This window comes from Scyliorhinus torazame, chromosome 15 (assembly GCF_047496885.1).
Source record: "Scyliorhinus torazame isolate Kashiwa2021f chromosome 15, sScyTor2.1, whole genome shotgun sequence".
Classification (NCBI taxonomy): domain Eukaryota; kingdom Metazoa; phylum Chordata; class Chondrichthyes; order Carcharhiniformes; family Scyliorhinidae; genus Scyliorhinus; species Scyliorhinus torazame.
This window is the reverse complement of record NC_092721.1, coordinates 159,289,236-159,317,155: the sequence shown is the minus strand read 5'-3', so window position 1 is coordinate 159,317,155 and position 27,920 is coordinate 159,289,236. Positions and strand designations below refer to the sequence as shown.

General features: G+C 44.1%; 1 protein-coding gene and 1 long non-coding RNA gene across 4 annotated transcripts in view; one reads left to right on the top strand and one right to left on the bottom strand.

Annotated features, from left to right (window-relative positions):
* Positions 1-27,920, top strand: part of LOC140391939 (stAR-related lipid transfer protein 13-like) — a 938,750-nt gene that overhangs the window by 587,362 nt on the left and 323,468 nt on the right. The gene's annotated exons all lie outside the window — the stretch shown is intronic.
* LOC140391941 (uncharacterized) overlaps positions 9,712-27,920 on the bottom strand; it is a 45,185-nt gene continuing 26,976 nt past the window's right edge. The window contains exons 2-3 of the long non-coding RNA XR_011935216.1: positions 19,434-19,493; positions 9,712-9,907 (exon numbers count right to left, since the gene is read on the bottom strand). This is a non-coding gene — a long non-coding RNA (uncharacterized lncRNA). The remainder of the gene's footprint in view (positions 9,908-19,433; positions 19,494-27,920) is intronic.

Below are 27,920 nucleotides of genomic sequence, written 5' to 3'. Positions count from 1 at the left end.
GAAGTTCTGCTTAAGGATTAAGAGCAGTTCTGGGCCAAATTAAAAAGCAAAACCACAAAGTTAATAATCTCTGGATTACTACCAAGCCACAAACAAATTGGCATAGGGTAAATTAGATCAGAGAGTTGAATGTGTGGCTCAAATATTGGTCAGGGAAAAGTGGGTTTCCATTCATGGGGTACTCACATCAGCACTGGGAAAGTAAGAGCTGCACCATTGGGATGATCTTCATCTGAACTGTGCTGAGACCAGTGGTCTGGTGAATTGCATAACTAGGACAGTACAGTGGGCTTTAAAATAAATAGTGGGAGCTAGGAATCATGTGAGGGGAAATGTGGTAAATTTAATAGAAATGACAAGCAATAGGGCAGGATAGCAACATGGGTAATGATAACCAGAGTGTGGAGGGAAGGGACAAAGTGCAAGAAGGTGAAAAAAACAGAATTAAAGGCACTGTATCTGAATACCTACAGCATTTCTCACAAAACAGGTGAATTAATAGTACAAATAGAAATAAATATGTCCAACGTCTGAGCCATTTCAGAGATGTGGTTGCAAAGTGACCAAGGCGGGGACCTAAATATTCAAGGGTATTTAACATTTTGGAAGAACAGGAGGAATGAAAAAAGAGATAGGGTAGGTCTGTTAATTAAGGATGACATTAATACAGTAGTGAGAGATGACCTTGGTTCAGAAGATCAAGATGTAGAACCAGTTTGAGTAGAGATAAGAAATAACAAAGGCAAGAGGTCACCTGCTCTCTCTCAGGCTTCATTCTGGGGTTTGTCTTAGCCGTTGTCTCTGAGAGCTCCACAGACTCTGTGTTTCCATTATATGGCTTCCACGCTTCATAAGTGCAATTTAGTAACTGATATAGGCAAGTTCAATATAAATATATGTAATATATATATATTGGATTGGATTTGTTTTATTGTCACGTGTACCGAGGTATAGTGAAAAATATAGTTCTGCGTGCAGTCTGGACAGATCATTCCATACATGAAAAAAAACATAGGAAATACATAAATACACAATGTAAATACATAGGCACAGGCAACGGGTGGGCATACAGTGTGCAGTACTACTCAGTAGAGAAGATGTGTAAAAAGATCAGATCAGTTCATAAGAGAGTCATTCAGGAGTCGGGAAAGAAGCTGTTTTTGAACCTGTTAGTGTGTGTTCTCAGACTTTGTATCTCCTGCCCAATGGAAGAAGTTGGAAGAGTGAATAACCCGGGTGGAAGGGGTCTTTTATTATGCTGCCTGCTTTCCCAAGGCAGTGGTGGTGTAGACAGAGTCAGTGGATGGAAGGTGGATTCGGGTGATGGACTGGGCTATGTTCACGACTCTCTGTAGTTTCTTATGGTCTTGGGCCAAGCAGTTGCCATACCAAGCTGTGATGCAGCCAAATAGGATGCTTTCTATGGTTCATCTGTAAAAATTGCTAAGAGTCAATGGGGACATGCTGAATTCCCTTAGTTTCCTAACTAAGTATAGGCGCTGTTGTGCTTTCTTGGTCATAGCGTCGACATGGGTGGACCAGGACAGATTGTTGGTGATGTGCACACCTAGGAATTTGAAGCTGTCAACCATCTCCACCTTGGCACCATTGATGCAGACAGGGATGTGTACGATACTTTGCTTCCTGAAGTCAATGACTAGCTCTTTAGTTTTGCTGACATTGAGGGATGAGTGAGAGATTTTTGTTGTTATACCACTCCACTATTCCCTGGATGCTGCCTGACGCCGTAACTGTTGGACCAACATACAACTCGCCTTCTCCCCGTACTCATACTGCAACCCCTCACCCTCCGCAGCTCCCTCACCGCCTTGCCCATTGTCAACCGATCAAACTGCACTGCAACCTCTTCCTCTCTACCAACAGCTCCCTCCTGGGGGCTTCCGAGTGTCTCCTGTCCACCTCAACTATCTCACCCAAGAACTGCCAATGTTCCTCCCTCCTCATCCTATCCCTGAGGGCCTTGAATAAAATAATTTCCCCAGACCACTGCCTTCAAGGCCTCCGAAAATGTAGCTGCTGACACCTCCCCATTCTGTTTGAGCTCCACATAATTCTTAAGTGCCACTCTCATACTCTCATTATTGGCCAAAAGGCCCAAATCCAACCTCCACCCCGGCCTCTGCACCTGTCCTGAACAAAACCTCACATCTATCCAGTCTGAGATCACAATCTCTGCATATTCCGCTCTTACCATCCTCAACAGCACCGCCCGGCTCACCATCAAAAACTCAATCCCAGAGTAAACTTTATACACTTGTGAGAAGGAGTACTTCCTTCCCCCCAGGTTCCCAAACCTCCACGGATTTACCATCTCCATCCTTTCCATGAACCCTCCCAGCTCTTTCACCATCCACGACCGTCCCATTGACTTAGGGGTCGACCTATCCAACTTTGGCTCCATTACATAATTCAAATCCCCATCCCCATGATCAACTCGTGAGAGTCCAGATCCCAAATCACTTCCAGAAACCTCTTTACAAAACCAAATGTGTGTATAGATGTTTATCTACATCACCGGTGTTCCCTCCAACACCCCAATCACTATCACGTACCTTCTCCACCCTCCCCCCCCCCCCCCCCATCCCGTGGTCCCACACCTCCCTGGTGCCCTAAACGCCATTCTCTTGCTCAATAAATTGGCCACCCCCCTTGACTTCGAATCATACCCCGAGTGAAACACTTGATCCATCGCTCCCTTGCTCAGCTTCATGTAATCTTTCACCCAGAGATGCGTCTCCTGCAAGAAAATCACTTCTGCTGTCCAGCTCTTCAGGTGTGCAAACGCCTTGAACCTCTTGACCGGCCCATTCAGCCCGTGGACATTCCAGGCAACAATTCTCCCCGGAGTCTTATGCCTCCATCCCCCTCTAGTGTCTGCCATCCCCCCTTTAGGCTCCGCCTTGTCCATTCCCACTCTAAATCAAACCCATCCTAGGTGGCCCCCCACCCTGCCCCCCCCATAACCACACTCATCATCCCTACCTGCCACGTTGCATTCCCTCACCACCTCTCCCCAACCCTCCCTCCTCCCACCTCCACCCCTCCTCTCCCCCCACCGCCACACTGGCATATCATTGCAGCCTCCCGCCTCCACTGCATTCCCATTAATTAGCATTGCTCGCTAGTGTGGCGACTCCTGCCCAAAGGCCCCCTCCAACACCCCGCCATTCTCTCCCCACACAGCCCCAGAAAGCCCCAACACCATAACCCTTACAAAAACAAAAATGACAAAAAACACAAAAGACCTCCTGAAAAAAGTAAGATGGGAGGAGCAACCCCCTCCTACAAGTTAACAACTTCTTAATTTCCCCCCACACTGGCAAACAAGAACAATAACAAAAACCCAACTCTCGTGGACAAAACTCCTCCCTTCCAAGTCACCATTCAGTTCTCCTCCAGCTTATGATCCCTGATAAAGTCATTCACCTCCTCCGGCGTCCCAAAGTAATACTTCCAATCATCATAGGTTGCCCAAAGTCCAGCTGGATACAACATCCCAAATAAAATCTGGGACCTTGTTGAACACCGCTCGCATACTGGCCAACTCTGCTCCAATCTCCTGATAAATCCGGATTCGATTTCCCTCCCATTCACAAACCCATTTTGCCTTGACCCACCTCAGAATCTTTGCCCTGTCCAGAAACCTGTGCTTCCGCACAATTACTGCCCGCAGTGGCTCCCCTGCATTCGGTTTCTGCCTCAAGGACCTATGGGCACGGTCCACCTCTGGGGCTTTGCCCAACACCTTCTCCTCCACCAACCTGGCTAACATCCTTGCGACATAGCTTGTGGCGCTCATTCCCTCTTGCAGACCCACAATCTGCAAATCTTGTCGCCTGGGTTTATTCTCCTGATCCTCCACCTTTGTCCTCAGCGACTTGCACAGATGCCTCAGGATCGTCACCTCTGCCTCCAAAGATACAATGCGATCATTCTGGCCACCTTTTTCACCTACCAGATCACTGCCGCCTGTGTCCCGAGGCACTTTTCCACCTGCTCCAGAGTCCCGCGAAGAGGTGCCACTGCCCCCTCAATCACTTTCAACCAGTCGCTCTACATCTCCTTCCTTTGCTGCCGAAACTCCCCTTTAATGAAGCCCATCAATTGCTCCAACTGCAGCTGTCCCGCCGCCAACGACTCTTCCCCCTTTGCCACCTTCTTCATTGGAACTGTGCCACAAGTCTCCTCCAACTCTTTCGCCAGGTCCTTCACTCCCTTTAGCCGGGTCTGATAACCCGCAAATATGCCCACCCATGGGAGAACCTCTTCCCCTACTTTCTCCGCTCCAGCTTTTCTGCCAAATCTACCCCAAAACGGGTGAAAAGGGCCAAAACCTTCACCTTCAGCGAGGAGCTGCCCTGTGTGTCACTCCATGGCCACCACCGGAAGTTTCAGAATTTACCAAAATTTGAGGAACTTCTGTTTCCTTTAAGAAAAGTCCTTAAAATGTAGTAACGGCTGAATTCCTGTCCTGTAATCAGGTTGGTTTGCTTCTGGTTACAAAAGTAAATAATAATCCTGTTCACCCAAGAATGTGTAGTAAGATATTAACAGGTTCTTGATTGACTGACACTTGACCCGAATATAACTGAATGGTTTCCTGCAGCTTAAACTATTTCCTTTGTTGCTTTGGACCTTCAATTACTCGCTGTTCAATAGATGCTGCGAGGCACACTTAGAAGCCTTTTCTTTTTAGTGAAAATATGGTTTCCCCAACGTTCTACTCACATTTACTTGGGCTTGAAATTATGCCATGCGATATTCATATGCGAATCTTTGGTTTAATATTCCTCTCTTCATTATTTTAAAAGAAAGCGCTTAATTCTTCTGCTAAAATAGCAGAGACATTTCAGATGAACATGTTCATGAAAAGAAAAATGAAAATCGCTTATTGTCACAAGTAGGCTTCAAATGAAGTTACTGTGAAAAGCCCCTAGTCGCCACATTCCGGCGCCTGTTCGGGGAGGCTGGTACGGAATGTTCATACACGAGCATTTACAGCATCCTGGGGGTCACCATTGACCAGAAACTTCCATCATTTAAATACTGTGGCTACAAGAGCAGATAAGGGGCTCAAAGTTCTACAATGAATAACTCATTTCCTGACGCCCCAAAGCCTATCCAGCACTTATAGTGCACAATTCAGGAGTTTGATGGAATACTCTCCACTGGCCTGGATAAGTGCAGCTCCAACAACAATCAAGAAGCTTGACACCATGCAGGACAAAGCAACCCGCTTGATTGGCACGACATCCACCACCTTAAATATCCACTCACTCCACCATCGACACACAATGGCAACAGTGTGCACCATCTGCAAGATGCACTGCAGCAACTCACAGTATCTTCAACAGTACCTTCAAAGTCCACGACCTCTATCACCTAGAAAACCAAGGGTGCACAGGACACAGCCACATGCAGGTGCCTGTCCAAGCCATACACCATTCTAACTTGAAACATTCCTTTGCTGTTGTTGGGTCAAAGTCCAGGAACTCCCTTCCTAACAGCACTGTGGGTGTACCTACAACACATGGACTGTAGTAGTTCAAGAAGGAAGCTCACCACCACCTTCTAATGGGCAGTTTGGGATGGACAATGAATGCTGGCCTAGTGACATCCACATATGGTGAAAGGATAAATAAAATAAAATAATAACTTCAACATTATTATGCTTTAGTAAGTTTGTGCATTGCCCTTAATCAGTAGTTTTCAAATTCACACATTATATAATCTTTATTATTGTCACAAATAGATTTACATTACATTAACACTGCAATGAAGTTACTGTGAAAATCCTCTAGTCGCCACACTCCTGTTCGGGTACACAGAGGGAGAATTCAGAATGTCCAATTCATCTAACAAGCATGTCTTTCGGGGCTTGTGGGAGGAAACCAGAGCACCCAGAGGAAACCCATGCAGACACGGAGAGAACGTGCAGACTCTGCACAGAGAGTGACCCAAGCGGGAATTGAACTTGGGACACCGCCACTGTGAAGCAACAGTGCTAACCTCTGTGCTATCGTGACGCCCTCAATAAGATTCAGAGTATCAAGGGGTGCGATTTAATGGCCTCGTTGTGCCTGACCTGGTGGCGGGACACGGCCGTTGAAAATCACGAGAGGCGCCTCGCAAGATTTGCAAGACTTGAAATGCTTCGTGAGATTTAATGGCTTCTCGCCAGATGTCTAGATCAGTAAACGTAAATGAGTCATTAGGCTTCAAGGATTAAAATCAAAATAGAAGAGTTAGTATCATTGATAACTACAAAAGGGTAATATATTAAGTGTGACAAAAATTTGTCTTGTGTTTGGACAGGACTGGGAACCTAATATTTCTGGTTATATGTGCAAATAGTGGGCCTCCAAGCTACTTTCGGGCCCGTTGCAGAAACAGGATTGTGATGAATGAGGTCAGTGCTGGGCTAATTCTGTCCAGGATTCTGCAGTGGCTACTGCAGCATAAACAGCAGCTGCCCACAACAGGCAAATTTCAAATGTTATTGTGGAGTGAAGATACTCCCTCCATTTGACAAACACTCAAGATCAGCCACTCTACCTACCTTTGACCACCTCCCCTCTTCCCAGTCACTGTCACATTTATTTGACTTTTTAAATCTTTGAACATAACTGATTCCAAGGTGCCAGAATTTCCTGAAATATGAGGAATGTCTGTTTCCTTTATGAATAGTCTCTAAAATATAGTGACGGTTGAATTCCTGTTCTCTAATCAGATTGGTTTACTTCTGGTGAGAAAAGTAAATAATAATCCCCTTTGTCGAAGAATGTGCAGGAAGATATTTACAGATTCTTGACAGACTGACACTTGACTCTAATATAACTGAATGATTTCCTGCACTTTAATGTACCGTAGGGCCATTGACAGCTAGGCAGCAAACTTTCATTCATCTATTAAAAATAGGCAAATCATCTATGAGGGCATGGCATGTTCTTTCAGCTCACCCAAATGATATAAATGAGATCCAAGGCTCAATTTCAAACCAGCTATAAACCTCCCATTTCAAACTGTACAGGCATGGGATGGATTGTACAAACAGAAGCTGAATCTACCAAAATTGTAAAAAAAAAATACATATACATGATTATTCTGTTATTAGATGAGCCATATATACCAAATAAGTCCTAGATTTGATCCCCAATCTGAGCTGAGTTAGCTCATCCCAGTCGGAGCACAGTAGAGGAAGATGCTGTTTGACCTTGATGCCCTTGGTGAGGGAGAGGCTTCCACTCCTAATTGCTATCAAATGACTGCACATCACTTTGGTTTTGAGGAATTTAATTGTGCTATGTTCTGAAGTGTTCGCCAAACTTTAGTTTCTTTACTGAATGCTGAAAGTGATCAGTTACTAATTTGGCTTCTCAAGGGCAATTACGGATTTGGCAATAAAAGCTGGCCTGGTCAGCAACTCCTACATCCCTTGAATTAATTTTTCAAAATTGGGGAAATTCTTAAGGTATTGGATTGTTTTCCTCTTTATAATAGTGCTGTCATTTTCATTTTCAAAGTTGTATTTGAATTTACCACATGAAATGAAATGAAAATGAAAATCGCTTATCGTCACAAGTAAGCTTCAAATGAAGTGACTGTGAAAAGCCTCTAGTCGCCACATTCCGGTGCCTGTTCGGGGAGGGTGTTACGGGAATTGAACCGTGCTGTTGGCCTGCCTTGGTCTGCTTTCAAAGCCAGCGATTTAGCCCTGTGCTAAACAGCCCCAGAGAAACCCACGCAGGCATTGGGAGAACATGCATACCCCACACAGTCATCCAAGGCGAGAATTGAAACCGGGTCCCTAGCGCTGTGAGGCAGCAGTGCTAACCACTGTGCCACCATGCCGCCTGATTTCCCAGGAGCAGGTAATCCTGCAAGTTGCTACTTAGGCAGCCCACATTAAGCCCATAGGGCCCACATTAAGCTTAGGCAGATTTTAGTTTCAGGGGATGTCAGGATAATGCTGTCTTACTATGCAGTAATGTTAATCAAACACAGACATCAATCTAAATGTTACATTCTGTCAAAGCTAATGCAAATAAGCTGGTGGCCACGCATACTTGGAAGCATAGTTTCCTTTTGTGCATGGCCTACAGGATGCAATGTAATCATAATGTGATCTTTATCATTTTTTCAAACCCTGTAAATAAATTCATAGCTCAATGTAAACGACTTTGTGGTGGTAGAGGAATTTTCACTTGTCTTTTTGTGTGTACATGCTCACCAAGTTTGGGGTTTTCCAGTGCTGTAGGATCGAATATTGTGTTAGTTTTTGTATCCACCATCAACACCACACATCTGCAGTACACTAGATATGAATTAAATACAGATAAAACCGAGAGGAGAATTTGTTCACATAGCACCACTTCAAAGTGGCATTATGCAGACCAAGTCAATTTCCTGTGTGCAGATAGCGCTGTGGGTCACTACCTGCTGAGAGCACACAGGTTTCTTTGTTGATATTGTTGCCAAGTGCTGCCTAAGTAGCAACTTGCAGGACCACCTGCTCCTGGGAAATCAGGCGGCATGGTGGCACAGTGGTTAGCACTGCTGCCTCACAGCGCCAGGGACCCGGTTTCCATTCTCGCCTTGGATGACTGTGTGGGGTTTGCACGTTCTCCCAATGCCTGCGTGGGTTTCTCTGGGTGTTCCGGTTTCCTCTCACAGTCCAAAGATGTGCAGGTTAGGTGGATTGGCCAGGCTAAATTGTCCATTAGTGTTCTAAAGGTTAGGTGGGGCTACGGGAATAGGGATGGGGCTGGTTATAGGTAGGGTACTCTTTCCAAGGTCGGTGCTCAATGGGCTGAATGGCCTCATTCGGCACATAGAGTTTCTATGATTCTTTTATTTGCATCTTCACTCCCTGCATGGTAGCACAGTGGTTAGCCCTGTTACTTCACAGCGCCAGGGTCCCAGGTTCGATTCCCGGCTTGGGTAACTGGCTGTGCGGAGTCTGCACATTTTCCCAGTGACTGCGTGGGTTTCATCTGGGTGCTCTGGTTTCCTCCCACAAGTCCCGAAAGATGTGCTGTTAGGTAATTTGGACATTCAGAATTCTCCCTTTGTGTACCCGAACAGGCGCTGGAATGTGGCGACTAGGGGCTTTTCACAGTAACTTCATTGCAGCGTTAATGTAAGCCTACTTGTGACAATAAAGATTATTATTATTGTGTTGCATATTTACCTCAATAGGTCCATCGTTTTCTCAGTATTACCTTGTTATTAATTTACTCTAGTCAACTTTTCCAGCATCCTTTGAAGATCATTCTTCCACTATTTCCCCAAAGTAACATAGGCCGCTGTCCTTACTGAGTACCTGATTATGTTTCTCTTCTCTTGACCCAGGAGTTGACTCTGGATCCCCAAACTGCTATCCATTCTTGCATTAGTAAATTCATTTAATATTAGTTTCAAGATTAACTGAGATTTGTTCTTATATTCAGTGTGGTTAGGGATTCCTTCAGAGTGATTAGTGCATGGATTGTAATCCAAAAATAGGCAACTAACTATTTCAGGATTCTCAGCTGTACGATTAGATGAGTAGTTCCTTGCACCATTGTAAACGAGGTCAGTAGTTTCCACTGATGAAGAATAATTTCACCCTTTACAGAGCAGTCGATGATATATACATTTTGTAATACTGCTGAAATCTATGTAGTATTTGAATTTGGGAAGAAAATGCACTTTTAGATGAGAAGGTAATGATCTTTATTTTCTGCCATAATTATTTATAGATACACAGATCTATGGAAGATGTTCCAAAGACAAATATGATCGACAAAAAGGGTAATGCAGCTGGTATTCCCAGTAGTGTTGTATTTCCTATCACTGCCAATAACTGCTGTTCTTGCTCACATTTCAGAGTTTTTCTCAAAATGTCCTGAAAAGAAATAAGCAAATATTAAAGAATCTATTGAAAATACTTCTTCAATGATATTCCAATTGTTTAGGCACATAATTCTGTGTCTAATTCTAATTCTTGTAATCTAAAAGGGTATGAATTTTCTCCATGTCATAGTGACTTTAACTTCAAAAACATAATTGATTTTTTTAGCTTGTTTAAGGATGAACTTGGTGCACTTTTGTGATTTGGGGATAGGAGATGATGGTGTGTATTAATGTTCTCGGAAAGATAGTGAAGGCTACACTGAGTTCTGTGGTAACCTAATGAGGATGTTTCCATTCCATGGTCAGTGATACTGATCGGGAAGGGAAGGAGGGGCAGATTTTAGTTCAGTGGCAGCAGATGGAAGTATAACTTTGTTCTGAATGATTATCTTTGCTAGATTTAGAATTTGGGTCCTGTGACGACTGGAAGATTTTAGGAATATTAGATTCTAAATATTGGACAATTTAAGGGTTAAAAGCCTGGGGTTAGAGTGTGTTTGACTGCAGTGGTCATACTTGTTTAAAAATAATTCTGTTTTCAGGGCCTGGCTGCTTTTCGCAGCCAGAAGGTGAAATTCACAAAGGAATGTGTTTTTTGTCTGGGCTAATTGACTGGGAAAGTCTCTGGGGAGTTAATGTGCTTTGCAGCCGGCAGAGATTTAAAAAATGTAGCTTTGGAGTTGAGGTCATTGCTGGTTGGAGCCAAGGAATGCAGCAAAATATTTTGAAAAGCTTTGGAGAGGCAGTTTTCGGAGCAATCTTTCGAGAGAGGAGTTGTATTCTGATCTGCCTGACGCGAAGTCCACAGTTCTCCCATAGTAAGATATATTGAGAGCTGTATGTTTTGTTTCTTGTTGTTTAAGGGGAAATTGTGCAGTAGTGTTTAAGGGGTAATAGTAAGCTGTTCTTTTTGGGTGTGAAGTTAAAAAAGTTATTCTTGTATTCCTAATAAAGTTTTCTTTTTAAAAATACCAAAGCCATATTTCTTCAAGCAATCACTCCTGGAGTGAACCATTCTTTCCACACAGTCTTACAAATAAACTAAAATATTAGAGTTTTGCTCTGGTATCCTACCCACTGTGGGGGTCTGGTCTGGTATTATAATAGTCCTTGGGCTGGATTCTCTGCTGTCGGGATTCTCCGTTGCGCCGGCAGTGCACCCACGTGGGGCTGCCGAAAATGGGAAACCCCATTGGTCGGTTGGTGAGATGGAGAGTCCCGCCACTGGCGGGGGCGCGCAGCACCAGAAAACTGGTGTGGCAGGAGGGAGAATCCTGCCCCCTGAATTTCATGTCATTGAAATTCTAAATCCAAAAGCAAAGCTCAGGCGTTGAATTTTCCGCTTCGATGCCGGCAACGAGAATTGTGGTGGGATGGAGAATCACGCAAAATGAAAAAAATCCGTTTTACGATCGGCGGCAACTCCGATGCCATGCTCCTGTCCCCCGCTGGCAGTGTTATTGAAGCTTGCGCCTCGCGCCGGTGGATCCATGTAAAACCGTCATTTACACAGATTTAAATATTATGAGTGGCTTAGACACTTCATGCTCCACACCTCTGCGATGCCCTGCCATTCTTAGGCAGACGTCTATTGGTGCGAATTAGTGCAAGTACTTACAAATAGGGACAGGGCACCATGGCTGTTGAGGGGAAGCAAGAGGCTAAAGAAACTCTCAAAAAGCCACAAATATTGTTGGGCTTGCTGAGTGGGGTGGCAGCCCAGGCCGGGGAGTAGCGGGGAACGACTTGGTGCTAAGTCCATTGACTCAGGTGTCCCCCTCGGGATTTGAATGAATGAAATGAAAATCGCTTATTCTTACAAGTAGGCTTCAAATGAAGTTACTGTGAAAAGCCCCTAGTTGCCACATTCCGGCGTCTGTTCTGGCTCAGAGCGCCATTGCCGCAGTATGTTATTTAAACACACCCCTCCAGTGTTACTTACAGGCTCCTGGCTGCTCACACTGCTGACTGCTCACTCTAGTCCCGTGAAATTTCAGATAGCTTGAGAATTCTTCTGTTGAGACTGACTACCTCTGCAACCACCTCCAAGGTGCTGTTCAGGAGGGCAGACTTGAGTCATGGTCCCCCCCTACCCCCTGCGGAAGAGGGTGTCCCTCCGCTCCTCACTGGCATGGAACTGTGGGTCCACCTCGGACTCTCGAACTTGGGGGCAGGTCTTCTCTGAGCCATGTTCGTGGCTGCAGTGAGTGTGTGGTGAGTGGAGCACTTAAAAACAGCTCCAGCTGTCAGACTCTTTCGCGCGAGTTCCGGCCCCAGCGGTTACAATGCCCGTTGGCCCGGGAATTGCTTTCAATTCATGACGGCAGAGTGCTGGCCCATATACATGTCCTAAATTTCGGAATGGATAGCGCCCCAACAGAAATGAGAATCGCACGCTATTCCGTCCCAACGGGAGCATTAGTCTCCCAAATGAAGGCCTCCCCCAGATTAATCAACTTCCTAGAATTTCTTCTATGGTTTCTATTTATCATTCTCACTGATGCACTTATGTTGATTTCTACTATACACAAATTTAATAATGTCTTTAAATATAAAAAATGAAATTACTGCTCATGTGAATTTGTTATGAACATGTTGACCGGTCTGCATAAAATGGTAGGAATAATTGGTAACAGTGGGGAAGAAGCTGTTTTGAATCTTGTGGTGCATGTTCTCAGACTTTTGTACCTTCTGTTCGATGGAAGAGATTGGAAGAGAGAATAACCCGGGTGGGTGGGGTATTTGAATATAGGCAGTGGGAGATGTAGACAAAGTCAGTGGATGGGAGGTGGGTTCGCGTGATGGACTGGGCTGTGTTCACGACTTTCTGTAGTTTCTTACGGTCTTGGTGTATGACACTTCAATTCCTGAAGTTGATGACCAGCTCCTTAGCTTTACTGACATTGAGGGAGAGATTGTCTCCATGCCACTAGGTTCTCTACCTCCCTCCTGTACTCTGACTCATCATTGTTTGAGATCTGACAAACCACCGTCGTGTCATCAAAAACTAGATGGAGTTGGAGCTGAATTTTGCCACACTGTCTTGTGTGCATAGGGAGTATAGTAAGGGGCTAAGTAAGCCATGCGGGTCCCTGGTATTGTGGACTATCGTGGAGGAGGTGTCGTTGTTTATCCTTACTGATTGTGGTCTATGGGATAGGAAGGTAAGAATCCAATTGCAGAGGGAGGAGCCAAGTCCTAGGTTTTGGAGTTTGGATATGCACTTGGAGGAGTTTCAGGAGGGAATACTAATATGCGGGGTCTAAGCAGTTGATGTTTCATGGTCTTTGATGGTCTTTGAACTTTTTTTTAGCAGTCAACCTGTATAAGATTTCAATGGAAGATTTCAAACTACACGGTATCTGCATAATATGTAGCCATATCAATACTATGAAAATCACATATCAAATCATTCAAGATATTCTATCATATCTGTTCATAAGAAGCGACTGGCCATTGTGAATGATCTCAATTGAAAGAAAATCTTTTGGCATACAGAAAAATTCAAGGTCTACTGCTGGGGGTGAATTTCCTTGGGGCTTCTCCTGCTCAACTGCCAAAACTTTATCGGACTCCTGGCAACAAAACCTTTCCATGGACATATTGGTTATCTTTATGAGTCTCTGAGGAAACTTGCTTCTTCTGTTTGAAATTAAAACAGAAATAGACCCTCTGTTGCAAAAGTGTTTAAAAATATGAGTGAAAAATCATCCCGAGTTTTCAAGATCTACCCAAATGGGAACAGGGTCCTGCAGCGTGTGCGTTTAGCCGGTGTTTCCCGGAGCTTGGAGTGTCGAGAAACGCCCTGCTATTGAACTCCCATTCGTGCTGATACAGGGCCCCAGCAGGGAATGCCCTGATGAGGCCACACTTAGTCCTGTTTTTTGCACTGACGAGCACCACTCACCGGAACTCCTCAGTGCAGGAGATTGGACCTCCATTGTTAAATGGTGTCCCAATCTCTCCACTCCCCCTCACCTGACCCCCGAACACCCCAAAGCCCCAACTCATCTATAGGGAGGGCCTGAGGACCTCAGGCCCCCCTCAACCTCCCCACACCCGTGCAGGGTACCCCTGGGTCCGCTCCACAGTGTGGAAAAAATGCCATTGACAACTTGGCAGTGCCAGCCAGGCACCCTAGCAGTGCCCCTACCAGTGCCGCATGGTCACCTTGACAGTCCCAGGCTGGAACCTAGGTGGCACTTTTCATTTCTTTTCCACCCTCCTTGATTTATTTTTAAATCTGAGGTACACGCTCCTTATTATCCCCCATCAGATCACCTTTACCTTTACCACTTGAGTATTTCTCATGTCCCCAGTTTCTATCCCACACAGGCTGAAACTGATGTCGAAAATCAAACTTCGATTTATGAACTAATTCATAATCATCTGCCATTTCGACTGCTAATCTCACAGTTATAACCCTCTGTTCTTCCACATGAGTTCTCACTACATCAGGAAATGAATTTTTAAACTCCTCCAAAAGTATAATTTCTCTGAGAGCTTCATACGTTTGGTCTATTTTCAAAGCCCTTATCCACCTATCAAAATTACTCTGTTTGATCCTTTCAAACTCCATGTATGTTTGACCAAATTCTTTCCTTAAATTTCTAAACCTTTGTCTGTAAGCTTCAGGCACTAGTTCATATGTACTTAAGATGGATTTCTTCACCTCCTCATACGTTCCAGGTACCTCCTCCAGTAGTGATGCACACACTTCACTAGCTCTACCTACCAGCTTTGTTTGAATCAGTAACACCCACATGTCCTGTGGCCATTTCATTTGTTTAGCTACCTTCTCAAATGAAATGAAAAAGGCTTCCACTTCCTTCTCGTTAAACCTTGGCAATGCTTGGACATATTTAAATAGATTCCCACCAAGCCTTTGACTATGACGCTTTTCCCTTTACGTCTGCCAATTTTAACTGACTGTCATGTTTCATGGCCATTTTCTGAAGTTCAAATTCTCTCTCTTTATCTTTTTCCCTGATCTGTATCTCCCTTTTTCTTTTTGTTCTGGTATTGCTATTCTTTCTTTCCTCCTTTCTTCTCTCTCCTTTTCTTTGTCCTCTCTATCTCTCTTTCTTTCTTTTTCTTTTTCCTCTCTTTCGTATTCATGCTGCTTTATTTCTTTCTCATGTTTCATTTGTTTAATTTGTAACTGAATTTTTGCCATTTCCAATGAGTCAAACTGTATCTCAGGCAACTTTAAATGCTTAACCACTGCCATAATTACCTCACCTTTTCGCATTTTGTCAGGTCATGATAACTGCAATGTTTTTGCCAAATCCAACAGTCTGCTTTTAGTCTCTGTCCGTAAGGCACTACATGTGACCGTCTCCACCCCCAAAAACTTCTGAGCCTCCGAAAGAGCCATTGTCCACAAAACAGTCCCCACTTAAACTAAAATACCACACCTGAAAACCAACCACAATATGCTCACCCCTCACTGTCATTAAGTTCACAAAGCCAATCCAATAGATAGACATTTATCCTGGACGAGCCCCCAATTGTTATGAGCCAGGGTTGAGAGAACCCCAAAATGTATTATGGAGTTCACCTGACCCACAACTTTTCATAGATTGTGGTATGGGGAGCACACGACCCACTCTACAGGTGTGGTACAGCAGAAATGGAAAAAGTATTTTTTAAAACAAAACAATGTTTATCCTATGAACTCAAGTTAACCTTTCTAAAACAAACAGTGAACATCTTAGCAACCAGTAAATCAAATACCCCACCCAAAGAATACAACACTCAGTAATCTGTATGCTGTTCTTTTAACACCCAGAAGACTTAACAAACTTTCAAACATAAGCACATCAGAGTTTACATTCACTACTGAAAACATTTATAATTCTTCTGAATTCACCAAATGATCAAGAGATAGTCCTTCATGGCAGAGAATTCATCAGTACAGCTGCTTTGGCTGACTTCAGCTGCAACACACTGAAAAACGAAACCAAAAAGACAGACACACCCAAGCTTTTCTCAAACTGAAAGTCAAAAGAAGAACCAGAGCTAAGCTCCACCCACACTCTGACATCACTGCAGTAACATGAACATCCAAACATTTCTTAAAGCGACATTCTCATGACAGAGTGCATATTAGAGTGAGTCCAGCTCTCTCACTTTAATATGCAGGTTTGCCAAAAAGTGATCCGCCCACAATGGATAGGATTCACATCGCAACGTCCCGCAAGGCGCGGTGAGCTGGGTAGATCCCGGAAGAGGGATCTCCCTGCATCTACCCATTGCATTGCACCACACTGCCTTTCGGGCATAACATGGCCAATATATCGCACGTTATTTTCACCAGATGGCTAAAAATCAATCCCTTTTTTTATTTATTCTACGCATGTGGGTAATATTGGCAATGGTACTTTTATTGTCCATCATTAGTTGCACTCTGATGTGGCGGTGGGCTTCCAACTTAAATCATTGGCTCCCAAATTCCACAAGCCATTTTCTTTCTGGTGTAACCCACAACTTAATAGTTAGTGAGTTCAATTTCACAACTTGAAATGGTAAAATTATAAACTTGTAGCTTTTGTGTTGCTATTCCTGCTTTAACCAACTTTCTGTTATTGAAGAGCTAAAGGGCACAGTGCTGATTTCCAGCACAAGCAAAAGTCTTAAAGCTATTGGCTCCCATGAAGCATTGGGACAATATGAGTGCCAGAAACAATGATATAAATTCAGAAGGCAATTATGAAGGCAACCAACATTAGAGAAAAATAGATAGATATTAAAACCAGCTAATCTTTTCTTGCCTCAATGAATGGTTGTTTCTGATCATGTTTCCAGGGGAAACAACCTGTTTTATGTTAATCTACATTGTTACGTCAGTCTTGTTAGTTTGCATTACATCACATTGAATACTCATGAATACATATTTATATATAATTAGATACAAGTCAAATGGCAACTGCACACAAATGAATGGTGCAATCATAGCCAGCATGTAGAGAAAAGAAAGAAATTATTAAAAAAGGAAAAGATGGGTGGAATTTTCTGGCCACTCATACTGGCGGGATCTTATGGTCCCACCAATGGTGTACTCCCGCCGCAGGTTTCGCAGTGGGGAGGGGTGCGTTCAATGGGAAATCCCGTTGACAACAGCTGGACTAGAAGATACCACCGCCGGCCACTGGTGAGCCCCTTTCACCGCTGCAGAGCGCACCATAGAGGGAGAGGTAAATCTCACCTGTGATGTGAGAAAAACCTTTTTCACACAAGTGTCTCTGGTCTGGAATGCATTGCCTAGAGGTTTGGTGGAGGCAGGTTCAATCGAGGTATTCAAGAGGGAAATTAGATGATTCAAGTAATGTGCAGTAGTACAGGGAAATAAAATCTGGGGAATGGCACAAAGCCATAATGCCCCTTTGGAGAGCAGGTGGAGGCATGACAGGCCGAATGGCCTCCTTCTGCACTGTAACAATTCTTTGATTCTGTGATGTATAAATATATAGCACTGCTCTGGACCAGTCATGTGGCTGAATAGTTGAAGCAGTGTTTATAATGTTCTCTATGTTCACGGATGGTGATGTCTTTGGGGTTGAATCAAATAGAGAACATACGGCTTTGTTAAAGAACAAAATTATTAACTAACTAAACACTATAAAGATTTCTACAATGTGAACAACAAGTACAGTTGGATACTATGGCCAAATACAAATAATTATGATTAACTAGTATTAATTACTATTGGTTAAGGAGTTTCTCGATATGCGACTGGACTCTACTGCTATCCGCGTTCTGTTGCACACCTCGTGTGTTTCAGGAACAGTCCCCTGTCATCATGCCACCTAGTGGTTGGATGCTAGAATCTCGGTCTATGCAAATGGCACCTATCTTTACTTACAGTTCGGTTGTTAAATTATACACAAATGATGTTCTACATATCATTACAGTGTTGTCACCAGCAATATCTAAAGCACCTGGAAACCCAATCTTGAACAGGTTATATTTATATCTCGAATTATTAATCTTACTTATAAATAACTAACTGATTTTGACTGATGTAAAATAGCCAAAATATATGTAATACGCTGAGTGATGCACTAAGGAAATTTGCTTCTTCTGTTTGAAAATAAAACAGAAATAGTCCCTCTGTTGCAAAAGTGTTAAAAAATATGGGTGAAAAAATGTTTTCTCCAAATGCGTAAAAACAATTCATACAACAGTCAGGGATTGTTTTGAGTTAAAAACAGTAGTATAATAAGTAAGGCAGCCTGGAATTTATTGGCTAGCAAGTATTTTCAAATGCTGTTGAGGAAAGGACAATGGAACTCATATGTTTTGTGTGAATATGTCTACTAAATGAGCTGCAGAATACCTAATATTCCACTTCACTCTCACAAACACCTTGGTGTTGAATATTTTCATTGATTTAGTATCCCTACAATGCAGGAGGCCATTCGGCCCATTGCCTCTGCATCAACCCTCTGAAAGAGCATCCTGCCGAGGCCCGCTCCCCCGCCCTATCCCCGTAACCCCACCCAACCTCTTTGAACACTAAAGGGTAATTTAACAATCCACCTAACCTGCACATCTCTGGACTGTGGGTGGACACCGGAGCACCAGGATGAAACCCACGCAGACATGGAGAGAAATGCAAACTCCACACAGACAGTCACCCAAGGCCGAAATTGAACCCGGGTCTCTGGCTCTGTGAGGCAGCAGTGCTAACCATTGTGCCACCATGCTGCCTGTTTATCATGCACCGTGTTTGGAAAACACCCACAATTTGTACAATTGTTGCTTGCTATAAAGCCCTTTGCATTGGCATTGCCATGTTTTTTCATAGAATTTACAGTGCAGATCTGCACTGTAAATTTTATTTTCAATCTGCTGGGATCGCAGTGTGCCATATAGTGAAGGCAAGACTCATTGATGCAGAATACCATTTTTCTATTCTGTTTAATACAACAAAGTTCGGGGGCTGGATTCTGCGCCGGCGGGATGCTCCATTTTGCCGGTAGCCCGGGGGTTTCCCGACGGCTTGGGGTTGCCCCACAATGGGAAACCCCATTGACCAGCCGGCAAAATGGAACATCCCACCGGCATGCTGAACCATAAATCTGGCGCGGCGCGAAGGAGAATCCAGCCCCTTATTTAGACTGCAGCAGCAATTAGAAATGGATGCTTCCTCATTCTGTTCATAGAAACGTGAGAAATGCTTGCATACAATATTGTAATACATATTGAAAAAAAGGATCCATCCTATTTGGCGAAGGGTTACAATATGGTATGACATTGATTCCAGGTTATTGCAGTGAAACAACCTGTGCCCAATACATAGAGTAAACTTAATCTTTATAATGATTTTTCAAGAACAATTCTCATTAAAAATGTCTAATGTTATTGGTCATTTTGAGTTGTGTTTATTCACCCTATCAAAGGCTTATAATGTTTCATAGAACAATGAACATGGAGATTATGGTTCTGAGCAGTTCAGCATCTGAATCAAACTTGAGCAATTTAAGCATTTTGTTAAGGGCACAGAGGTCATTAACCTTAAGTTCTTGGCTCCCCTTTCCTTGCCACTCCAAATGCCATGGATTAAGGTAATTCCACTGGAGCATGAGAGAATATAAAAGTTCTTGTTAGATAAGCAGTCTAAAGTAACATAGTTTAGAGTTATTTCTTTCTTAATAAGACCATAAGACCATATCTTAAATTATTGCAAGAGTGACACTTTTATTGGCTATTTGGGAACTTGGCCTTTCATGCTTTACTTTCATTGCCTATTCCCAAAGATAACTTACACATAGACTATCCTTATTTCTCAGAATAACATTACTAAAATGTTTATGGAAGAACCTCTCTTGTATTTTTATACTGTTCTTCAACCAAGTAAGGGGCAGCCTTTATAATATTTTTGTATGCCTATGGCTATTGCAATTTTAAACTTTCTGAAATAAAATCGCCATGTGTTTCTGAAGGATTTCTTGAATCTTGAATGTACAACCTTTCAGTATTATAAATCTTTCTATCCAAAATAAAATAGCAATAGCGCAATGTCTAAACTCACAGGAGAGGTTATTTCTTTCAGCAACAAATATTAAACAATACTGTTGGAGGCGTTTTACATATATTTTTCACTTCCTATGATGTAAGATTAGTTTAGTATATGCTTCATTATTCTGAGTACAAATAATATAAAAACTATGTCCTTTTATTGGTTGACGAGAGGACAATTAGCATGAAAATGCCACTAAAAGGTACAGCTGCAGACCACACAGAGCATAATAGACTGATGAGACGGGTGGTCAGGGATGGAATCCAAACAATGTGCTGCCCCTGTAGACTACATCCAGTTTAAGTTAAGTACTATTTAACTAAACACTATCAAGAGAATGCGGAGCCAAAGAAGTTCCAATGGATGGCTCTGAAAAACAAAATTACTTAACAGCTCTGTGTACAGTGTGGAGCCATTGTTGGACCTTATGTTTAGGATGAAGTTATTTTGTTTATCTAAGAAGAAAATTTGCACACTTTAGGAACAAAATCTTATTTAAAACATAATCAAACAATTCCAGGTTATGACTGACAACCAACCATCATTTCAGATATAATTTAGGATAGGTAACACAATACCTTCATGCTGTGCTTGCACAAAGAAAACTGATAGGCGGGATTCTCTGTTTGGGAGACTATGGGCTGGATTCTCCGATTCTGCGGCTATGTCTTCGGATCCGTCTGGTCTTACAACCAAAAATTCGGCAGCGCCCCCACACCAATGCTCCCCTCGGTGGGGGCTAGCAGCCGTGCCACATAAAACTTCTGGCTTCACCTGCCGATATGGATGGCCGGGTCCATGGCCGCGCATGCGCACGCCTGCGGCCGGCAGCGGCCACGCTGCACAACATGGCGCCAGCCGCGCGCGAACCCAGCCTGCCAAAAACTGCAGCCCGGTAATCCCCTCTTGCCACCTCCAGACCACCTCCCACCAGGCCCCCCAGCCCACGTCGAAGTCCACCCTGCCAGCGGAATGGCTACCCCCCCCCCTGCCGACTGTGGCATCACTGGACACAGTCCGCAGCCACCACGCAAGATCCCCGAAAGGTGAGAGGACACACACCACGCAGTCGGGGACTTGGCCCATCGGAGGCGGAGCATCGGGAGAGGGCCTCAGGTGATGTCCTGAGGCTGTCCCAATGGCATGCGGCATTTTTGAGGGGGCAGAGCATCGTAAAAATAGCGCCGCCCCGGATTCTGGCATAAAAAGGGATTCTCCGGCAAATCGACGAATACGGGTTTGGCTTCGGCGATCAGAGAATCCAGCCCTATGTTCTCCCACCGTAGCTGAATTGCAACCAGTTTACGATGCCCCTGGGTGCGCAAACTGGTGAGCAATTCAGTGTTCCGTGCTATGCAAATTCCCAGAGAATCCCACTATCAGGCTGCCATTTTGGGAAACCATTGCCTCTTTGGTCCACCGCGAGGTCCACCGCGCCAGGGCCATTCTGATAGAGACTGCAAGTGATCCACAGCCAGATGAGTCCTGGCCGGGGGACCGGAGAATCAGGGAAGGCCGGAGCATAGGGTGCCAAGCCCAGTAAATGGATGCAGATGGGTCAATAAGACCAAGTTGCATTTATTTACATGCTCCCACTGGCATGCAGGTGGGCCTCGTACCCGCCGACAGCGGTGGGTCGGAGAATCGCAATCGGCATCGATCCCAATTTTGCCCCAATGCCCGATTCTCCATCCAGTAGGGAATGCGATCCAGCCGTCCCAGGATGGAGAATCCTGCCCGATATTTTTATATATGTGTCTACTGACACAAACCTTTTTTTAAAACGGTGGATTCTTGTTCCTTCACTTGAATTTTGACAAGGGAACCACAAGAATTTGTATAAATATTATATGTATATGTCCCTTTCTTTCTCAAGGAAATAATTTTCTGAGATTTTCTCAAGTTATCATACAATAGCTATAAAGCACTAATATCTGTACATAAGCAACAAATGGGGAACTCAACTTCCAGGCCAGCATTTAAATCATTCAACCGGTCTTCAATTTCCCTACTATAGTAAACACACTCATGAGTTATTGCTTAAATGAACGTCCTAAAGGAGTGATGATAAAACAGAGCATTGATGCATTGTGTAATGGAGTGGTAGAAAGTAAGGCAGAAAAGCGTTTCAAGTAACACTTTATCACATCTCTCAGAAATGTCCCAAATTACGTCAAGAGGAATCAATTACATTATGCACTTACTGCAGCTATGTGTCAGCCATTTTGTCCACTGCAAAGTTCCATAAATAAGTATAAACAGGAAAATACAGGCTTGATCTAACATATGACCTGAAGAAATTTACCTCTGACAATGCAGCACTCTTTCTATACTGTACTAAGAGCATGGAGTTGGACTTGAATCCAAAATGTCCACACGCCAAGGCAAACATTCTACCGAGTCACACTGAGATTCAAAGCAGTGTATCGCCTCCCCACTTGAATCACACATTCTGCTTCTGAATCATGAAGTGATCTTGGTCGGCAATTACTGTGGGGAGCTCAATTTGAGCCTTCCCACCCTCCCAGATGAAGCAGAATAACTAGATGGAGAAATATGTAAAAAGCTTTGTCATTTTTCCCAACTACATGGAAATGATTCTGAGGTTAATTACTTGGATCAAACTTATTAAAAAAGGTAAGGTCTGGTCCCAATGGGAGAAGTGGCCAGGGGTTGCCATGAAATTAAACTTGTTAAAGATGTCCAGGAGGGGTAATGTGAAACAAATTCAGGACAACCTGAACTGCCAGAGAAAATATGTTCAGCAAGTTGATGATGACTGTATCATACAAATGCCCTTGTTTCAAGGTAAATTATTTCTCTACTAGATAGTTAATTGAAGAAGAACAAATAGATTGGTTTAATTGAGAAGTCCCAGCAATATTTAAACTGCAAGTGACATTGATAATCAAATACAAAGTATGTAGACTGGCACTGCAAGCAGGTTTGTTAAGAAATAGCATACGATTGATTATTGGAAAGTTCTGTGTCCAGTACGTTTAATTACCAATCTCAGCAAGGTTATTATCCTTTGACAAGCATTTGGTTTGACTTTTGACCCTTTTACCAGTTTTCAATGTGTCCATTTTCTATTCTGCAGCACAGGCAGGAAGAATTTTCTGTGAAGGTATTGACCAAGTGTCAGAAGGAAGCCAAGAAGTCTTGTGTCTACAATCTTTGTGTTGTCCCTAATGAGTACTGATGAAATCTGTAACCTTGACCTCTGAACTGTGAGGCACCAAGAAGAATGCAGTCAAATTCCCAAACTTCTTTCTTTCCTCTGCCTTTTCAGCATATTTTTGAACCTGGCAGTGGGGTGGAAGGGTCATTTTATCTTTAACTCTTGGCAATAGTGTAAATTGAATGATATTGGGTCGGTTGCTCATTTTAAATCTCTCTCAATGGACAGTCAAGTCGAAAGAAGTGTATAATGTAAAGTCAAACCAATATCATCTCGTTTCACTCAAAACAATAGTTAAGATGATCAACACTGTGTTTATTTGAATGATTTTTATCAGTCAACCCTCAATTCTGAGCCTAAAGAAATTATATCTGGTCCACGAGAGGTGTCACCATGACTAGCATGTTAGGGTATTTAGACTCACTTGAAACAGTTATAAATGCCATGATTTAAAATTATAATCCACGGGATTTATCCCTACATGCCTTTGTCCTTCCTTATCACTGTAGCTCCAGCCATTCAATTCCTCCTCTTCCAGAACTCTGCATTTCTGTGATTCCGGCTCTTGAAATGAAAAATGAAATGAAAATCGCTTATTGTCACAAGTAGGCTTCAAATGAAGTTACTGTGAAAAACCCCTAGTCGCCACATTCCGGCGCCTGTTCGGGGAGGCTGGTACTTGTGCAATTCCACTCCCTTTGCATCATGATTAGCTGCCCTGCCTTCAGTTGTTTGGTGTCTATACTTTGGAATACTCTGCCAAATCCTTGATATATCCCATCCCCGGGCGCGATTCTCCGACCCCCCACCGGGTCGGAGAATCGTGGGGCGACGGCGTGAATCCCGCACCCGCCATGTCCCGAATTCTCCGCCACCAGAGATTCGGCGGGGGCGGGAATTGCGCCGCGTCAGTCGGCGGAAATCGCGCTGGTCGGCGGGCCCACCCCCGGCGATTCTCCGGTCCACGATGGGCCGAAGTCCCGCCGCTATCAACCCACGCCAGCCGGCGTGGATTGAACCATCTTTCGAATGGCGGGACAAGGCGGTACGGGCGGGCTCTGGGGTCCTGGGGGGGGCATGGGGTGATCTGGCCCCGGGGGGTGCCCCCACGGTGGCCTAGCCCGCGATCGGGGCCTACCGATCCACGGGCGGGCCTGTGCCGTGGGGACACTCTTTTCCTTCCGTCTTCACCATGGTCTTCACTTTGGCGGAGGCGGAAGAGACCCCCTCCACTGCGCATGTGCAGGGATGCCCTGAGCGGCCGCTGATGCTCCCGCGCATGCGTTGCACGGCAAAGTCATTTCCGCGCCAGCTGGCGGGGCGCCAAAGGCCTTTCCCGCCAGCCGGCGGGGCGGAAATCACTCCGGCGCGGGCCTAGCCCCTCAAGGTGAGGGCTCGGCCCCTCAAAATGCGGAGAATTCCGCACCTTTGGAGCGGCGCGATGCCGGACTGATTCGCGCCGTTTTTGCCGCCGATCGGCGGACATCGCGCCAATTGCGGAGAATCCCGTCCCCCTTCTTTAACATCTTCTTTAAAACCAGTGTCTTTGATTTAGGTTTTCTTCAGCCCTCCTACCATTCACAAGAATAGTTCTGAGATGAGACTTCTGCCGAAAACCTCCATCCTCATTCGTAGCTGGGATTCTCCAGTCTCGCTGAAAGAGAATGGAGTATTAGCTGGAACACCAAATTCTCCGTTCTCACTCGCAGTGGGGAAACAATGGGCAATGTTGGAGAATCCTGCCTGTCATTTACGGAGATAGTTTTGAGAAGCTGTTTTCCTTAGAGAAGAGAGTTGGGAGGATTGTAGAGCTGTTCAAAATAACGTGGTGTACGGACAGAGTAGACAGAGGTAAACTGTTCCCATTCGTAGAAGGGTTGAGAATAAGAAGACACCAATTTATGGTGACTGGCAAAAGAATCAAAAGCAACATGAGGAAAGGCTTTTTTACGTAGCGAGGGAATATGATCTGGAAAGCACTGGCTGAGAGTGTGGTGCAGGTAGACTTAATAGTCGATTTCAAAAATTTAAATGATTAATTGAAAACACATTTGCATGGCTGAGGGGAAAAGGCAGGTGTGGGGAACTAGCTCAGTTATTCTTGCGAAGAGCAGACATGGACGTGATGGTCTGAATGACCGTCTTCTGTGCTGTATCCATTCTATGATTCTAATATAGAAAGAGGCTAGCCCGCACCAGCTCTTTCAAAGGATAGTCCTGTTAGTCCCACCCTCCCATTCTTTCCTCATAACTGCAATTTCTTTTCTCTTTCAAGTAATTATGCAATTCCCTCTAGACGGTTGTAAGTAGATGGTCCAGTTTTTATCTGGTCTGTCCACTGTTTAGTACGGGATGCTTTTATGTCCATTATATTTATTTTGGCATCATTCAATGCAAAAGGTCACTGCAGGATAATCCCTATGCTTTACACTTACTGCTCTGCCACAGTTAAACACCAACAGGGGTATGGGCTTGTTCCTCTCTTTGTTCTTTTGCATGCTGCTCATTATCATCTAGTAAGCTTGTGGGTAGGAGGCCGATGGTGGCATCATCTCTGTGTACGGTGAGGCAGCAATGTCATCTCCCCCACCCAGCCCCAGCACTACAGCGGTATCCGATATCCTTGGCCTGACAGTAGCCACTCTAGCTACTATTGTATCGATATTCACCATCCTATCAGGCAGAACGTTCCAAATCCTAACCACCCATTGCGCAAAAAAAGTTGCTCATCTTGTCACCTTAAGTTCTTTATTCATCATAAATTTGCGGCAACTGCTTATTGACTCATCAGCCATTGGAAAAAGCTTCCCATTGCTTACTTTTACTATTACTGTTCATGATTTCAACACTTCTATCAAATATCCTCTTAATCGTCCATGCGTTAAGGAGAGCAATTCCACATTTTCCAATCTATCCACATAACTGTAATCCCTCATCCCAAGAACCATTCTAATAAATCTCTTCTGAACCCTCTCTAAAGCCGTTCAGCTCTTCCTAAAGTGTGGCGTCCAGAACTGGACACAATACACCCACCAGCTTGGGCCTCATCCAATGTTTTATGAAGGTTTAGCATGTTTCTCTGCTGCATTGCAAAAATATCTTATTTTTTCTCGCCTTTAAATATTTTTGAAGGAAAGACTGAGCGCTAGAGACCCATGACTTGTTTGCTCACGGAATCTAGTAGCTTTCCTCATAGAAATAATTGATTTATAAGACCATAAGACCATAAGACATAGGAGCGGAAGTAAGGCCATTCGGCCCATCGAGTCCACTCCACCATTCAATCATGGCTGATTTCAACTCCATTTACCCGCTCTCTCTCCGTAGCCCTTAATTCCTCGAGAAATCAAGAATTTATCAACTTCTGTCTTAAAGACACTCAACGTCCCGGCCTCCAGCGCCCTCTGTGGCAATGAATTCCACAGACCCACCACTCTCTGGCTGAAGAAATGTCTCCTCATATCTGTTCTAAAGTGACTCCCTTTTATTCTAAGGCTGTGCCCCCGGGTCCTAGTCTCCCCTGCTAATGGAAACAACTTCCCTACGTCCACTCTATCTAAGCCATTCATTATCTTGTAAGTTTCTATTAGATCTCCCCTCAACCTCCTAAACTCCAATGAATATAATCCCAGGATCCTCAGACGTTCATCGTATGTTAGGCCTACCATTCCTGGGATCATCCGTGTGAATCTCCACTGGACCCGCTCCAGTGCCAGTATGTCCTTCCTGAGGTGTGGGGCCCAAAATTGCTCACAGTATTCTAAATTGGGCCTAACTAATGCTTTATAAAGCTTCAGAAGTACATCCCTGCTTTTATATTCCAAGCCTCTTGAGATAATGACAACATTGCATTTGCTTTCTTAATTACGGACTCAACCTGCAAGTTTACCTTTAGAGAATCCTGGACTAGGACTCCCAAGTCCCTTTGCACTTCAGCATTATGAATTTTGTCATCGTTTAGAAAATAGTCCATGCCTCTATTCTTTTTTCCAAAGTGCAAGACCTCGTACTTGCCCACGTTGAATTTCATCAGCCATTTCTTGGACCACTCTCCTAAACTGTCTAAATCTTTCTGCAGCCTCCCCACCTCCTCCATACTACCTGCCCCTCCACCCATCTTTGTATCATCGGCAAACTTAGCCAGAATGCTCCCAGTCCCGTCATCTAGATCGTTAATATATAAAGAGAACTGCTGTGGCCCTAACACTAAACCCTGTGGGACACCACTCGTTACCGGTTGCCATTCTGAAAAAGAACCTTTTATCCCAACTCTCTGCCTTCTGCCTGACAGCCAATCGTCAATCCATGTTAGTACCTTGCCTCGAATACCATGGGCCCTTATTTTACTCAGCAGTCTCCCATGAGGCACCTTATCAAAGGCCTTTTGGAAGTCAAGATAGATAACATCCATTGGCTCTCCTTGGTCTAATCTATTTGTTATCTCTTCAAAGAACTCTAACAGGTTTGTCAGGCACGACCTCCCCTTACTAAATCCAGGCTGACTTGTCCTAATCCGACCCTACACTTCCAAGAATTTAGAAATCTCATCCTTAACAATGGATTCTAGAACCTTGCCAACAACCGAGGTTAGGCTAATTGGCCTATAATTTTCCATCTTTTTCCTTGTTCCCTTCTTGAACATGGGGTTTCAACAGCGATTTTCCAATCCTCTGGGACTTTCCCTGACTCCAGTGACTTTTGAAAGATCATAACTAACGCCTCCACTATTTCTTCAGCTATCTCCTTGAGAACTCTAGGATGTAGCCCATCTAGGCCCGGAGATTTATCAATTTTTAGACC